Source organism: Spermophilus citellus (assembly GCF_964194105.1).
Source record: "Spermophilus citellus genome assembly, chromosome: 11".
NCBI classification, from domain to species: Eukaryota; Metazoa; Chordata; class Mammalia; order Rodentia; family Sciuridae; genus Spermophilus; species Spermophilus citellus.
The window spans coordinates 49,935,998-49,951,746 of record NC_138192.1 but is presented as its reverse complement, the minus strand read 5'-3'; the positions used below and the strand labels follow the sequence as shown (position 1 = coordinate 49,951,746).

At 37.5% G+C, this 15,749-nt stretch overlaps 1 protein-coding gene across 2 annotated transcripts in view; it reads left to right on the top strand.

Annotated features, from left to right (window-relative positions):
- GTDC1 (glycosyltransferase like domain containing 1) overlaps positions 1-15,749 on the top strand; it is a 397,042-nt gene that overhangs the window by 75,496 nt on the left and 305,797 nt on the right. The window lies entirely within an intron of this gene.

Below are 15,749 nucleotides of genomic sequence, written 5' to 3'. Positions count from 1 at the left end.
ATCAGATGTGTCTCCTGGAGGCAGCATATTGTTGGATTTGTTTTTTTAATCCATGATACCAGCCTATGTCGCTTTATTGGAGAGTTTAGGCCATTAACATTCAGAGTTACTATTGAATATGGTTTGAACTTCCATTCATGTTTGATTGTTTATCCTTTTTTTTTTTTTTTTTTAAATTTAGTTTGTTTCTCCGTGATTATCTTTCCCCTCACCCTCTGTCTTTACTGAGGCACTTCCCACTGATGGTTTTGGTTATTGTTTTTCATTTCTTCCTCGTGTAGTGTTTTGCTCAAAATGCTTTGCAATGCTGGTTTTCTGGCTGCAAATTCTTTTAACTTTTGTTCATCATGAAAGATCTTTATTTTGTTGTCATACCTGAAGCTTAATTTTGCTGGATACAGAATTCTTGGTTGGCATCCATTGTCTTTCAGTGTTTGAAATACATTGTTCCATGACCTTCTTGCTTTCAGTGTCTGTGATGAAAAATCCGTTGTTAACCGTATTGGTTTACCCCTAAATGTAATCTGTCTCCTTTCTCTTGTAGCTTTTAATATTTTCTCTTTGTTCTGTATATTGGATATCTTCATAACAATGTGTCTGGGTGTTGGTCTACTGTGATTTTGTGTGCTCGGTGTCCTGTATGCATCTTCGATTTGTATATCTGTTTCCTTTTTTATTTCTGGAAAGTTTTCTGTAATTATTTCATTCAGCAGGTTTCTCATTCCCTTGGTTTGAATCTCTGTAACTTCTTCTATCCCGATGACTCGTTAAGTTTGGTTTCTTCATGTTATCCCATAACTCTTGGATGTTTTTCTCGTGATTTTTTACCAGCCTTTCTGAGTTGGCTAGACTCTTTTCAAGATGGTATATTTTGTCTTCATTATCTGACGTTCTGGTTTCTACTTGCTCCACTCTGTTAGTGATACTCTCAATTGAGTTTTTAATTTGGTTTATCGTTTCCTTCATTTCTGGAATTATTGTTTGATTATTTTTTATAATCTCTATCTCCTGATAAAGATGCTTAACTTCTTCTTTTAGCTGTTTATGTAATTCATTCTCAATGTGTTCTTTTGCTGCTTGAATTTTCTGTCTTGTATCCACTTTAAGGTTCCATTCCATCTGTCTAAGGTGTTCCTTGAGGTCTTTATATGACCATTTTTCTGATGACTCTAGGTCCTCCTGAATATTTAGGCTGTCCTGCATTGTTTGTACTCCTTTTCTTCCTTGCTTTTTGAAGCTGCTCATGTTGCTTCTTGTTCTGTTTGACTGCTGAGTTACTGTTTATTCCTATAAATTTATTTGATGCTTGGGAGGAAAGGTATTAGAAGGGAAGGGAAGAAGTCACTAAAGAGAATGAGAGTAGGCAGGTAGAATTCAAGGAAGGGGGGATAAGAAAAATGAAAAGACAAAAGAAGAAAGAAATAGGAACTAAAAAAAGAAAAAAAATTAAAAAAATAATAATAATTAAAAAAAATTAAAATTAAAATTAGAAGGGAAAAAAGAAGAAAAAAGAAAAAAAAAACTAATAAATGCCGTCCTAGTGTTTGATTAACTTCTCTTCCACTAGGTGGCGCTGTGCCCACCAGGTCAAGTCTCTCTTGTCAGTATGCAGGAACCAATCACTGTGCAGCACCTCCTCCCAGACTGGGCTAGTCTCCAATCCTGAGTGCCTAGGGCCTCCTCTTGTGTCCAATCACTTTCACTTTTCCTCTAGCCAGGCCCCTCTCACCACAATACTGGCTACAGGCCAGGTCTGCTGCTCCCGGGAGCCCTGTTTTCATGATCGACTGGGCTCACTCCTCCAGATTGCCATTCCCTCAGACCCTAAGTTTGTAGAGCTTGGGGCTGAGAATCCTCAGCGAATTTTACTTGCCCTCCGGTAGCCACTCCCCCGTAGCTGGTGCAAGAGACCTCAGTAGTCAGCCCTGGTGGGAGCGGCAGTCCCGCGCCGCGGGTCCCGCACCCCCTCTGACTCCCTCAGGCTGGCTGTAGCACTCACGGGAGAGCTGGGAGGGGCCCTTAAGGTTTCCCCGATGCGTGGAGAGGGAAAGCCAGGGGACCACACACCTGTAGCAGCAGGCTTCAATGAAGTTATCTCCTCCGCCGCAGTCCTGCGACGCCAGCCCTCCGCCACAGTGCTGACCCCCGCAAACGGCGACAGTTTGCCTCCCCCTGCCGGGCGACCAACGCAACGGGCGGGTCCCCACTGTCTCTCCCAAACCCCGCCTGGAACCTGCGGCCACTACCCACGAAGGCCCGGCAGGCATCCACCTCCGTAGGATGGGAAGGGCTGACCAGCCGCCTCAGCCGGATGGATTAATGTTGAGTCGCAGCTGTCTGTCTCAGCTTTTCAGACGCGGTGGCGCGGGGCGCGGAGCATGTAGAGGCTTACTCACTTCCCGCCGCCATCTTCCTCTTCTTGCTATTTCAGGATGATGGCGGGGCGCTCGCTTTGCTCCCTCCGGTGTGTCTCAGCCTTGGGCTCCCGCGCCTCTCTCCGCCGCGGCCTCCACAGCCAGCGCTGCCCCGGTCGCTCTCTTCGCCCCCGGCGTTCCCCGCTTCTAGCCGCACCGCAGCCCGCTCCGTGTCTCTCCGGCTCGCGGCTCCAGCGGTGCCCGGGGCCGGGGAGGCAACAGCCCCTCTCCGGCAAGTACCGCAGTCCCCGGGCCCCGAGTCCCTGCGGCCACAAACTGACACTTCTAATAAACCTACCAATTCCCGGCAGGACCCCTCTTCACGGAATTTTGCTAGAAGTTCCTCAGTAGGTAGATTGCCACTGTTCCAAAGGGTCTTTTTGATCCCGTTAATGTGGAGACATTGAAATCGCTGCTTCCTCGTCGGCGGCCATGTTGGATCAGCCTTCCTTAAGAAATTTTAAGGGTGTGCTCCATTGTAGAGTATGGTTGTTTTCCCCTGTGATCACGTGACTGACTGGGAGCTGTGACTTGCTGCCACCTTGCAACATCACCAGAGTTAGCAGGTTACTAGCCTGCATAAAAATCCAAATTCAAAAGTTTTTATTGTTATTGCAAAGTCCAAAGCCTTTTTGATCCCTGATCAACTGCATAAGAAAAAATAAGTAGAAGAGGAATGTTGGGTATAATGGTATGATATTTTAAAGTCTTTAAAGGTGGAGAAGGTGAAAAAAGGGATTGAAGGCAGAAAGACTGATAGGCTAGGTAATCAGCAGATTGTCCACTATGTTTAGAGAATAAAGGCAGCTAAGTCCATGTGAGGAGAACATTCATGCAGTTGGAACACAGTAAATTGAGGTTCCATAATGGAGGCCCCAGGCCTGGAGCTTTGAATTTGTTTTGTAAGCACTACTTTAACCCAGCTATCATAAGTTGTATGAAGCATTCCTTGACTTATGGAAGGTTAAATGAAATGTCTGGTTCATCCTCCGCTAGTACTTTGCATGTGTCTTTGTGATTGCATGTGTGTTCGTGTGCACACGTGTATACTTTCATGTATGTGAGTATCTCCCTTATAATTCGACTAGGTCCTTGGGGTATGGAATAGTGACATAATTATGCATATTGAAGCACAGAAGATCAGTCCTTAACATATGTAGGGGTTGGGATGACATTGAAAACTGGAGAATGGCTAGTAGGAAGGAATTAAAGGACAAGAGAACAGAAGGTCATTCATTGTATTGTTCAGATTTGAAGAAATGAGCCTCTGATGAATTAGTCTACTGAGACTGGGAGGGATACTGCTTTAAACAGTTACATTCTGATTATTCCCATGAGGCTAAAATTTCAGTATTACAAATAAGGGATTTTCACTGAGGTGAATGATTTCTTAGAAAAAGTAAAGAGTTACTTAAAGGTTTTGCTTATGAGTTTGTTTATTGATAGATCACTCAAAAACTTGGACATTTAAAAATATATTTAAAAAGACACACCATAGGGCTGGGGATGTGGCTCAAGCGGTAGCGCGCTCGCCTGGCGTGCGTGTGATCCGGGTTCGATCCTCAGCACCACATACTAACAAAGATGTTGTGTCCGCCGAGAACTAAAAAATAAATATTAAAAATTCTCTCTCTCTCTCTCTCTCTCCCCTCTCTCACTCTCTCTTTAAAAAAAAAAAAAGACACACCATATAACACATCACATATTTTTAAAATAACATGCTAGTCCTCAGTCTTTATTTTCTAAGAAACTTTTAGATTGGGTAATGCTCTACCAAGAATGGACAAATAAATGTCTGTAGGAAGATTTCATGATGCTTATTATAATTTATTAATCATTTTGTGTATGCCAATCCTTGTGCCAAATAAGTAAGGGACATTGTCTCATTTAGCAGCACTCATGAGAGGGTCAGTTTCGTTTATCTTTAGATGAGGTAATTGAAACAGAGAGTTTCCATTTTTTTGCCTTAGTTTATTAGGTAGTAGGTAGCAGAACAGTTATGCTTGTCTCTAGTTTGTGTGTCTCTTCATCATTAAGCATAGTTCTTTCCAAGTACTGTGGGAAAGATCTTAAAGAATATTAATCCTGCAGGTGACATCACATATGAATACTGTATCTCACCTTCCCTATCATCATATGTTCATGTTGTTTACAATTTCTTATAGTGGATAATTTCTCAGCATTAGTTTTTTGGGGAGGTGCTTATAAAATTGGATATGTAGCACTGGCTACTATACTTTCATAAAGGAAGAATAATGATCCATTATGAGATTATCACTGTTATATTTTTTGTTTCTTATTTAGAGAGTGTTTTCTTGGAAAAACTTTCAGTATTTATTAAGACAACATTACTATCCTTGTATAATGTGTGTGACTGATATAGTTTTATGTTAAATTTACGTTTTATACTGTCTCATACTATTCTTTCACAAACCATATGAAGCTTCCCCAACTGCTATTTTTTCTTAGTGGTAACTTTAAGAAGTCACATGTTTCTTCCTGAGCACCCAACCGTTTGGTTTTCTGTCAGATGTTTAGCAGGGCTTCAGCAAGTTGTTTTATAGTGAGTGTCTTCAAGAAGCAACTTATGAGGCAGAGAGCTGCAGAGAGACACCTGTAGAGATCAGCACACCTGCCCTCCAGCAAAAGACAGTAATTAGTTGCTCATACTCCCTTGCAAACTTCCCCAGTGTTGTTGCACATGAAACACACAGATCACAGCAATGCTGTCATGAGCTCTGCACTGTTGGAGTTGTTTATGCCCATTCAATTTTTAATGTTCCTATAAGACATTTTGATGGGAACCCTGAGCCCAAAGGGATTTGCATGCTTGATCAAACTTGTGATGATTTAAATATAGAAATAAAGAGAAACCTTTGGACTACTTTGACTGTTAACTTTTAGGGCAACGTTAGTGGAAAACATTAACATGATACTTGAGGCAAAGATGTGTTTGATCAACCTTCACAACATTTTGTTTCTTGACAGCAGGTATAGCTGCAGTAAATCTAAACAAATCCTTTAATACTTATAGATCCAAGTGCTTGTGAATATTTGGATGGCATGGTCTGCATATTTTAAAAGATGATTTTTATACCAACCAATATTATTGAAATTGAATCAGTGTCAAATACCAAATTTGTAGTCCTTCTACATCATGTACTGCTTATAGTATTCAAGGGAGATGACAGGTGATTGAATTTTAGTATAGTAGTAGTACATATGAATTGGTTATTTTGGGGCAAATCAATTTATTACTTGAGGAATTTGGGAGTCTTTATATTACTGTTTCAATTTTAACCCTCTGTGTGGCCTAGATAGATACCATGTGGGATAAATACTAGTTCTTTACTAGGTGACTTTTCAAGTTGTTTTTAACCATAGGATTAGTTCTTTGATTACATTTGAATGTAATTAATATACAGCTTCATGAAAGGTACTTTATTGTTTCTTAAATATTTAGTTTGCAAAAATGCTACCATTCCTAATATCATAACAAGTTCAGTTCTATTTTATTCCAAGAAAAAAATGACCCTAGCGCCTCATCATTCAAACATAGTCTGGTAGATATACATGCTTCTTAAATTGGTTCTCAGAGACAAATTGGTCTTATGGAATTGTCAGATTATAGTAGAACTAAAGAAGATGTTATACAGCATCAGACTGTCACTGACAGAGCTGGAAAACTTCCATGCTAATGAATTCAGTCGTCTCATTGTGCTTCACAATTTTCCCTCATTAATACATAGGTAGAATTTTCCAGTGGGTTTCTGAACATAGTTATTCATTAGCACTTCAGTGAAAAATGGAATGAATGATGTGAATGTTAAAAAGCTTACCTCTACATTTTATGTTTTCCTGCCCTATTTAGCTATATTAAAGCCTAAATGTGGATGATCTGGGATGCTTCACTTGAGGGCTGATCATTATGGTGCTAGCAAAACAGTAGTAAAATGTCTCTTCCATACAGGTTGATTAAGGAATTTCATAAAAGTCATTCAATAAGAATTGTTGTTTCTGTCATGGTTTTTGGAATTCCTAATAACTTAATGGTGCACATTTGACAGTCTGATTTTTTATATAAACTTTGTCCACATTCCCTGGTTTGTGTGTCTCTTCATCACTAAGCATAGATAGTCCTTTCCAAGTACTGTGGGAAAGTTCTTAAGAAATATTGATTGTATTAGTGAAGGACTGAAAATAATGTGAAGTGAATGTGAATAGCTTAATGCTATGGTTAAAAAGTGGATCATATTTAACACTTAAGTAACAGAAACAGCTTTATCTCTTGTCTATTTTTTCAGTATTACCTTATTGATTTTTTTCTAGAATAAGTTCCTATAATTTGATTTTTAACATTTTTCTTCTATTGGTGCCTCAAAAATATTCTGTAAAAAACACTTTATTTTCTTACCAAAGTTAGATTCTGTTGAGTCACAATCTGGATTCATTTAGCTACATAGCTTTATTGTCTAGTATTCTGTACCAATTGTTTCTCCACCTGTGTAGAATAGACAGTCATATTTCCTCCCGGAGTCATGTCTTGGTCTCTTAGCTCCACTCTTATAAATTCCTGAATTACTTCTGTTTTAGACCTATCAGTTGAGAAGTAAATCATGTGTGTCTCTATTTTTGGAAAATACATGTTTCTCCCACTAGCTCATAACTGCATTATCATTTCTCTTTTGTTTTTAGATTTCAGTCCTTTCCTTTCTGGGCTATGGGAGAATGCTAAGTACTCTGTGTTCACATTGCACTCTGTGATACTGTAAATAATGTGCACTCTAAGTAATCTCCAGCTTTCCAGTAGGAAAAAAAGCTTCTTCTTGAAGAAAGTGAGAAGGGAAGACAGACAGAAAGACAGGCAAAATGGAAGACAAAAATGAAAGAAGAAAGAAAGGAAGGAGGGACCAGTAAGAGTATTGGGGGTGGGGGAAGGAAATTTTGAAATTTTAAAAACTTGAGTTTAAAGTTTGATTCCACTTACTAGGGTACCAAGGATTGAACTCAGGGGCGCTAGATCACTGAGCCCCATCCCCAGCCCTATTTTGTATTTTATTTAGAGACAGGGTCTCACTGAGTTGCTTTGTGCCTTGCTTTTGCTGAGTCTGGCTTTGAATTGGGATCCTCCTGCCTCAGTCTCTGGAGCCACTGAGCCAGGCTAGAATTTGCATTTCTTAACAAGTTCTCAGATGGTGCTGATGCTGCTGCTGGTCCAGAGACCACACTTTGAGAACCAGTAATATATAGTGTGTTTCTCAACTTCTCAACCCTAGTTCTATATCTGAAGAGCATCTAAAAATTACTGACGAAACCAGAACCTTTGTTCTGGTACCTGAGTGTCAGGTTTTTTGTTTTGGTTTGTTTTCTTTTTTTAGTTTTAAGCTCTCTGGGTGATTTCTATTGTGTAGCTAAAGGTAGAAAGCAGCACTCTGCCTAAAACTAGGCTCAAGCTGGGTACTAAGCAGAGCAGCTGAACCTGAGCTCTCCAGGATTCTCAGTGAAGTAAGGCTGTAGTAGTGTCCCGTTTTTTTTGTGCTGTCATTTTTAAAACAATTGCTTCAGCCTAGACTTCTTTTATTATCCTACCTGTTCTAATTGTTCATGTGTGTTGCTTGTATTTCTACATCCGTCTTCATCCTCAAACAGTGTGCCTTCCTCAACATCTAGGGTGAATTTTATGTTAATATTTGGCAGAAACAACTACTTAACAAGAGTGGATTTGAAGTATAAGGTAAATAAAGAAATATATCTAATTTAAACAATCACATTAACAAGTTAATGTACTGTTAGAGTTATGACTGTGAATTTGTTCCTTTTTCCCTGAGAATTTCTTAGAAATTTTATGTTTTGTTTTAGGGAACTCAATTGTTGTGCACCCAGGAGTATATAAGTTAAAAAGTACTAGATTAATTAATTAAAGGAGTCACTTCTGCTATTTGAGTCTATCAATAAATGTATATAAAGCAAGGCATTTGAGTCTGTCAATAAATATATACAAACCAATCATTTACTGGATAAGAGTGAGCAAAATATCACATAATTTCATTAACCTTTAAGGAATGAAATTATAAATCTCTATGTAAATGATTAAGGTTATCATTGGTTAACACCCTTTATTGATACTTACACACTGTTAATTCTTCTTTGACCAGCTGAGTCTTATTAAAACTTATGACTGATGAACTTTTATTAAAAGGTTTGAAATTTACCAGTTGAAAAACTCTTGCTTCACACTGTCACCTTTAATTTTAACAAAGCCTGTTAAACAGTATTTTGCAAAGGGAAAAAGTCAGTATTTGTTTCCTTAAAAAATAATAAATTGTAATTCATTTTAAATCATGCTAGAGGTGAGCAATTGCTGTATACTACTAGATCTTTTGATAGTTGTTTCTTTAAAATGCAAATTTTAGGTTTACAAAGATTTAGTGCTTTTATTTAAGAAATTTGCCTAGAGGCTAGAATGGTAGGCTTTAGGGAGATATCTAGTTTGGTGTGAAATAAATAGTTGTTAAAGGATCACATGAATGGGGTCCCAGAAGATGAAGTAGAGAGCTAAGACCGATTGAGGAAAACTGATTGTACTTCATTTCATTTGGCTAAAAATATCACTGAATTAAAAATGAAGATAATCAACAATGTCAGTACAATGCAAATCAATGAAAATAAATCATTTTCTGTGGATTTTGTGGAAAGTTTTGACATGGGAGACCTTTAAAGGTAAGGAATATATATATATATATATATATATATGTAGTAATATATAGTAATACATTCCTAACAAAACAAGCTTGGCTCATCTTTAAAAGTCAGCCTCATCTCACAGCTTTGGAAGGGAAGGTCCTCTCTTGCTCAAGCAAGAAAGAGTAGGACGCCCTTCTGGCCAGTAAGTCATTCAGCAACATCACTTATGGTCATCAAGGTGACAGATGACCCTTATATTCCAAGGAAAAGGACTCAGGTTGCTATCTTGGGTTGGCAACTTTAGGTATTTTAAGTTTGCAAGCATTAAGCAAATAACTTAATTGTTAAGACTGTAGCTTTAGGGAAGTTTTGTTTTAAGAGGTCAAACACCAGCTTTGCAACATAGCTCTTCTTACCTCTTTGACTTCTAAAGAGATTTATTTTTCCTAAATAACATGATTTTTTGAAATATAGTTTTATATTGATAGTTTATTGAACTAATTGACTGTTTAAATGTTTATATATGTCTTTTTGGTTATCTTTCAGCACTTTGATGCTGAGATAGACCATTTGAACAGCATTCCCCAGTATCTATGGCCTCTGTGTGCATGTCTCTGTTTCTGTCTTTGGTGGTGCAGAGGACTGAGCTAACAATGGTGCATCTTTGTGGTATGCCAGTCTCTTTTATCCAGGCTGAAAGTCCTTAATCTTGTTAACATTTAAGACTCCTTTATGTAAGTAAGAATAATATATTTGCACAATTTTTACTATTCAACAGCATTTTATTTATTTTTATTTTTGGACTTTAAGATTATTTAAAAAAATTTAAAACACCATGTTCACTTGGTTTAAATTCAAAAAGTACAAAAGTTTTTACTTCTAAAAGGTTATGAGTCTTCCATTCTATACCCTAGTCTCTTGACTCTCACTTCTTTTATGTTCTTACAGTTAGTTTTGTCAGTTGTTTTGGTGTATCCTTTTTTTAAATGTATTTTTTTTCATTTATATATGGCAGCAGAATGCATTACAATTCTTATTACATATATAGTAAACAATTTTTCATATCTCTGGTTGTATACATAGTATATTCACATATAATTTGTATCTTGTGTCTTCATACCTGTACTTTGGATAATAATGATCATCACATTCCCCCATCATTAATTAACCCATGCCCCCTCCCTTTCCCTCCAACCCCCTGCCCTATCTAGAGTTCTTCTATTCCTTCCATGCTCCTCTCCCTATCCCTCTATGAATCAGCCTCCTTATATAAAAGAAAACATTTGGCATTTGGTTTTTTGGGATTGGCTAACTTCACTTAGCATTATCTTCCCTACCTCCATCCATTTACCTGCAAATGCCATGATTTTATTCTCTTTTATTGCTGAGTAATATTCCATTGTGTGTATATGCCACATTTTAAAAAAATCCATTCATCTGCTGAAGGGCATCTAGGTTGGATCCACAGTTTAGCTATTGTGAATTGTGCTGCTGTAAACATTGATGTGGCTGTGTCCCTGTAGTATGTTGTTTTTAAGTCCTTTGGGTATAGACCGAGGAGAGGGAAGCTGGGTCAAATAGTGGTTCCATTCCCAATTTTCCAAGAAATCTCCATACTGCTTTCCATATTGGCTGCACCAATTTGCAGTCCCACCAGCAGTATATTAGTGTACCTTTTTCCCCATATCCTCGCCAACCTTTACTGTTTGTCTTCGTAATAGCTGCCATTCTGACTGGAATGAGATGAAATCTTACAGTAGTTTTGATTTGTATTTCTCTAATTGCTAGTGATGATGAACATTTTTTCATGTATTTGTTGATTGATTGTACATCATCTTCTGAGAAGTGTCTGTTCAGGTCCTTGGCCCATTTATTGATTGGGTTATTTGTGTTTTTGGTGTTTAGCTTTTTGAATTCTTTATAAACCCTAGTGATTAGAGTTCTATCTGATGTGTGAGAGGTAAAAATTTGCTCCCAAGATGCAGGCTCTCTATTCACCTCATAGATTGTTTCTTTTGCTGAGAAGAAGCTTTTTAGTTTGAGTTGGTGTATCCTTTTACAGATATGCATGCATATACAATCAATGGTTTTTTTTTTGTCTTTGCCCAAGCATTTATTTATATATTGACCTTGTGAATGTTGTTTTTTGGAATATTTTTTAAAATGCCAAGTTTCATTTAAAATATCAAAGGTAGTATAGTCCTATCATTAGGGTACAAATTATTTCTGTAAGTTTTTTAAAATTATTGAAATTAGTTCAAGAATTAACCCCCATGTCCTACCACCCATACAACTTTGTGAAGAAGCAGTATATCGGGATCTTCTGAAGGTTCCATGGATATGGATCAAGGTCCCACATTTCTCTGCTCTCTCAGGGGGCACATTGTGTTCTGAGGCCCTTCCACTTCTCTGTCCATAGTTATGTTTTTTGTTCATGAGGAGTTATCTTTTGAACATCTTAGGCTCACAGAAGGCTCTATTGTGTTCTGTAGATGATTTTATTCGTGTACCCTCCTCCTTTTATATAGTTTTGCTTCTGAATTTCAATTTTCTATGAGTTTTTATTTGTATTCACACTTGGAAGAAGCTGTATTTTACTTTTTGTGGTGCTGTGCTGGGATTAAACTCCAGTTCCTTGTGCATGTTAGGCAAACGCCCTACTGCTGGCTTACATCTTCAGTCCTGGAAACTTTGTTTAATCTGATTTTTTCTAGTCCTAGTTGAGTAGATAAGTGCAATAATACTGGGAACCATTTGAAGCTGGCTGTTCTTTTGAATTACACTTCTATCCAGTGGTGGTTGAGAGGATGAAATTTGGAACAAGGCTGCCCGGGTGTGAGGTCTTGCTCTGTTGCTTACTGAGAATATGGCCTGGACAAGTTGCTTAACCCTTTTAGTTTCTGCTTTTAGTTTCCTACATTGTTAAGTAGGAAGATAACAATATTATCTACTTCAGAGGTGTGCTATTATATTATGTAATATCCTCATGTAACACGTATCAAATGTTTGCTACTTGTATTTTTATATGTTTGTGATTTTATTAGACCTTTGCAGGATATGATTTAGTATTTTGACATTATAATTTTCAGCATTTTTGTATTTGGTTAAAGCAGTTATTTAACTCTGGATTCCAGGACATAACTTTCTTATTTTAACAGTAACTACAAATCTGTCCATAAACTGTTTGGATTAAATAGTAGGTTTCTATACTATAGTATAGAAAAGTATTTTTTTCCCCTCATTTTCTTAACCTTATTGTTTGTGAATACTGTTTCCTAACCTCTGTATTCTTTTTTTTTATGTGTAGAGCAGTATGATTTCATAGAATGATAATGCAAATCACATATCTAAAAAAAGTTTTAGTAGCCACTTTAAAAAGTAAAAAGAAATGTGCTTAATTCATTTTACCAATGTAGTTTAACACAGTGTATAAACTATTATTTTAACAGTATAAAATGATTCAGATATTTCTCATTCTTATTTTTTTGCATTGTCTTTAAAACCCTGTATATTTTCCATTTATGGTACCTTTCAATTAAGTGTAGCCATATTTCAAGTGCTCAATAAGCCCACCTGGCTAGTGGTATTGGATAGCAGTTATAGAGTCTGAACTTCTTTTAAAGTTGTCTTTTTACTTAGCGAGACTTTTATAATACTGTACAACAACTGATAAAGTGAGATGTACAAATAGGTAGATAGAAATGATTAGCTTATAGTCTTGAAGGAACCAGGGGAGAGGTTTGTATTGGGTGTGATCAATGAGTATATAGATTTAATTGAAGTTCTGAAGTCAGGAAGCAGGATGAAACCCTAAGACCTCAAAGAGTAAAGCCTTGGAAAATTCCTAGAAAAGGAGACTGTTGTAAAACAGCGAAAACCCATCAGCTAGAGGAGAACTGTAAGGCAGTGGTGCAGTGGAAACCAGCAGGAGGTATTTTCAAAGAGACAGGTTAGTAGAAGTGCCCCCATGCCATAGTACATTGCAGAATGAAAGTACACAACTGGTTGGTTTTGTCCAACCTTAGTAGCTATTTCAGTAAAGACAGGAAAATCAAGATGTGTTAATTGAGCATTGAATGGAAGTTGAAGTAAAGACAATGAACATCCATTATTGTTTTTGGAAGCTTGATAGGGATAGTTGGTAATAAGTATATTATTGGCAGAGGAGAAGGAGCCAGTGAAGAGGACAAGATTGGAGACAGAAGGTAAAGAAGGAAAATGATGGACAAAATTCCTAGAAATGGCATGAATAAATAGGATTCAGTACACAGGTAGTGGGTTCAGTAGTGGAAAAAAAGAGGGACAACCATGAGATAGGAGTTTAGATGTTATGAAATGGGAGAATATATATGATAGAGTGGGTTCTCAGTTGCAGGTAACAGTTAGTTTGAGTTGCAGATAGCTAGGTGTTTAAACATACTCATATATGTTACATGCTTCTTAATTTCTAGAAGTGCTACAGAACCAAACTTGACTGTTAATAGCTAGGAATAGCCCAAGCCAAGATAAACACACCATGATACTATTTTAGGAGACACTCATTGCTGTTTGCTAGGAATCTCAAAAATACAAAATGTTTTCACCCAAGATGTGATCTTGTAGTTGGCCACATCCTTTATTTTGGTTCACTTCTGTTTTGTAAATCTTGTATGGCTTTGGTTGAACCTGGGTTCCCTGTGGAAGAATGAGTTGAACATGTAGTTTTTAGTTTTTATTTTTTCTCCTTAAATAAGGAGGTTAGTACATGCTGGAAAGGGACTAGAGTACTACTCTGGTTCAATTTCTTGTTCTTTCATAAGTGATAGTAAAGTTGTAAGTCAGGGAGACAGTCATTTGAAGGGGTAACTAACCTGGATGGTCTGCTTAGAAAATGGCTTACTTATATGGCTCTTAAGCTGATTTTGGCTATTTGGCAAGAGGCATTTGCACCTTTCCTGAGTGCCCTCACAAGATAGCAACTGGCAGCTGACTTCTTCCAAAATGAGTGATCCAGGACAGCAAAGAGGAAACTGCAACATGGTTTTAGGACAGACACCATGGATTCCACTGTGTTCTTCTGGTCACTCACACCAACCCTAATGTGGGATATGGGACAATATATACAAAGGCATGTATTCCCTAGAGGTGAGGATTATTGGGGTCCTTTTGGGCAACCTTACACCCTCTTTCTTTGGCAGAAGTTAATCAGATTCATCTGTAGGAACAAAAACCAAAATTCTTTTAATTGAATGGAATTTGATGAAAATTTAGATAGAATGTGGTTCTTTGTGTTAAGGGTACAAAGTATGTAGTGTCATCAGCCAGTTTATTTTATTTTATTTAATTAAAAGCATTTTTATTGTGCATTATAACTATGCATAATAGTTGGATTGTGACAAACTTGTTCCTGTATGTAGCATAAAATGTCAATTTAATTCCCTAGTGGCTCCCATTTCCCTCTACTCCTCCCTCCCCCTGTTCCCCTTTCCCTACTCCATTGGTCTCCCTTCTATTTTCATGGGATCACTACTCCCCACTCCTTTTTTTCCCTTTTTTATTCTCTAGTTTCCACATATTACAAGAAACATATGACCTTTTTTTTTTTTTTTTGTAAGTGCTGTGCAATGACATATTCTCAGGCTGTTTTTTTAAAAATTATTTTTTTAGCTGTAGTTGGACACAATACTTTCATTTTATTTATTTTATGTGGTGCTGAGGATCGAACCCAGAGCCTCACATTTGCTAGGCGAGCGCTCTACCGCTGAGCCACAACCCCAGCCCCTCAGGCTTATCCTCTAAGGGTAGAATGTATCAGAAAATCATCACTCATTCTAGGTGTGTGTATTTTGGAGTGTGCAGACAATGAAGTTGTAATACTTTGCTTCCATAGTTCTTATTCTGTTCTTACTTCTGAAATGCAGATGTCTGAGTAGCTGTCGCCATGGTTCTTTCATGGTCTCAATTGTCTAAGACCCTGACTGACTTTGAGAATTGGAGTGAAGATCTCTGTGACTTAATAGATTGTATATATAGGTCATTCTCTCATGCTTTGATCACATTTTCTTGTTTATTTCTTTCATATCATGTGTCACAAATTGGAATGATATTGCTGCTGTACTTGTTTGTCTTCTGGCATCCTTCTGCTGTTCCCCAAAATTAAGCTCCAGCAGGGCAGGGCTTTGTTTGGCTTGTTCACTGCTGAATTCTCAGCATTGATAGCAGTGCCTGGTAGATGTTCAATATTATTTTGGGAGAAAATGTACTACATGATCATTATTTGAAACACGTCATTTTGAAAAGTAATTTTACCCTACTCTACTTCATTTTTATCTTTTCAGCTTGCATGTATTTATTTATTTACGACATACCTGCTCCAGGATGTTCTCTGTGTCTATGAATGCTTTCCCATCTTGTTCATAGTTGGTGCCTGGAAATTTCTCCATGGTTTCTTTCTTATACAAGTTATTATGACTTTGTTATTTCTGCTAAAAATTCATTATTTTAAGAGATGTGTTTGGCTAATTCTGTAATTTTGTGCTATGTGAACTGTTTGGGAGCCACATTTCCTTTTGCTTTGATTGGTTCTCTCACTCTTTTTTTTTTAGCTTTTCATATGGTCCTCCCCCCCCTCCCCCCCCCCCCCCCCGAGTTCTGACCCTGTCAGCATTGTTA